This window comes from Sparus aurata, chromosome 16 (assembly GCF_900880675.1).
Source record: "Sparus aurata chromosome 16, fSpaAur1.1, whole genome shotgun sequence".
In the NCBI taxonomy this organism is placed as follows: domain Eukaryota; kingdom Metazoa; phylum Chordata; class Actinopteri; order Spariformes; family Sparidae; genus Sparus; species Sparus aurata.
The window spans coordinates 2,868,511-2,870,127 of NC_044202.1; the positions used below are offsets into that span (position 1 = coordinate 2,868,511).

At 31.7% G+C, this 1,617-nt stretch overlaps 1 long non-coding RNA gene across 1 annotated transcript; it reads left to right on the forward strand.

Annotated features, from left to right (window-relative positions):
• Positions 1–756: 756 nt before the first annotated feature.
• LOC115597252 (uncharacterized) lies at positions 757–1,345 on the forward strand. The gene is made up of 3 exons (XR_003987052.1): positions 757–852; positions 1,100–1,200; positions 1,317–1,345. It is a non-coding gene; the product is annotated as an uncharacterized LOC115597252 (long non-coding RNA).
• Positions 1,346–1,617: the final 272 nt, after the last annotated feature.

Sequence of the window (1,617 nt, forward strand, 5' to 3'; positions counted from 1 at the left end):
TGTTTTAGGGGTGGTTATATGTGTCATGCTTTTAAGTGAATTCTCCCAGCAGGGATCAATGAAAGCTTATGTTATTATGAGTCATAGATTAATGCATGCAAGGGAGAGTGTGAGGTCAAATAAGTCAGAAGTTGACCAGAAGGACATGACAGTTGAATGTTTGCTTGTGTTTATGTGTACATGCACCACTTAAAATTCATACCTGTAGAATTGTATGTGTTTAGAGCATCTGTCAAAGTCTTTTGAATGCACATTTTCTTGTTTAGAAAATGGAGACAAACTTATACTTATATATATACACATATATATATATATATATATATATATATATATATATATATATATATATATATATATATATATATATATATATATATATATGCGTACATATATGTGTGTGTGTATATATATATGTGTGTATATATATACATATATATACTGTATATTTATGTATATATATATATATATATATATATATATATATATATATATATATATATATATATATATATATATATATATATATATATATATAGTATATATTTACACACACACACACACACACACACACAGTGCCCATAAAAAGTATTCATCCCCTTGGGTGTTTTCCCCTTTTATTGCTCTTAAACATAGAATCATTGTAAATACAAAAAAATAAAACATTACCATAAACAGACTTTAAAGGTGATATTTGTAATAAAAGTAGATTTTGGTGTGAGTAGTTTCTGTATCTCTTTTTGTCCACAGACAGAGGTCAGAGAACGTCTGGATAAAATCTTGCTGATTCATAGAAACCAAGAGGTTTTTGACAGTGAGGAATCTTACATTGGACTTTACGTGGACATTCTTCAGGTACTTAGTAATGCAGATGTTTAAAACTTGTCTCTTGTTACTTTATAGGTGCATTTAGAAGGATTCAGTTGGACGTGTGTGTGTGTGTGTGTGTGTGTGTGTGTGTGTGTGTGTGTGTGGATAACTCAAATGAAATATTGATTTTAATTCACTAGTAATTACAAATGTTTGATAACATTTCTCTTTATCAAATTAAGTATTTATTTTCCTTTTTTTTTTGTTCTACCTTTTTTTTATTCCCTTAAAGTTAATAAATGCCGTGACTGAAGAAGCACAGAAAATCAGCTCAAAATTGTCTCATGACATCCGGGAGATTTGTTTACAAGAGCTCAAAATGTTTCTGGGGAGGTGAGAATCTATTTTTACTTCAGGAATTGATCAATTATCTGCAAATTTATGAACCAAATTATGCATGTAGAAATATTTTGAGACCTGATCATGAAGATCTGATCTTTGATTTGTAGGTACACCTCTGAGCAGACTGAGATTCTCAGAAAAAAAGCAAAAAAGGCCATACCAAATCAGATGGACTTCTTCAAGACTTTGAAAACTTGCAAAGAATTTAACTGAGTATTTGAGTATTTTTGTCTTAGATTTACTATATTCAGTCCCTCCAGCGAGTTGCGGGTCTGCCCTGAGGTCTCCTCCCATTTGGGCCTAGAAAACCTCCAAAGGGAAGTTCCCAGAGGGCATCCTAATCATCTGAGCTCACAGTAGAGTCGTGACTGCTGGAGGTCACGACCGAAGAAGCCAACATAGTTACAC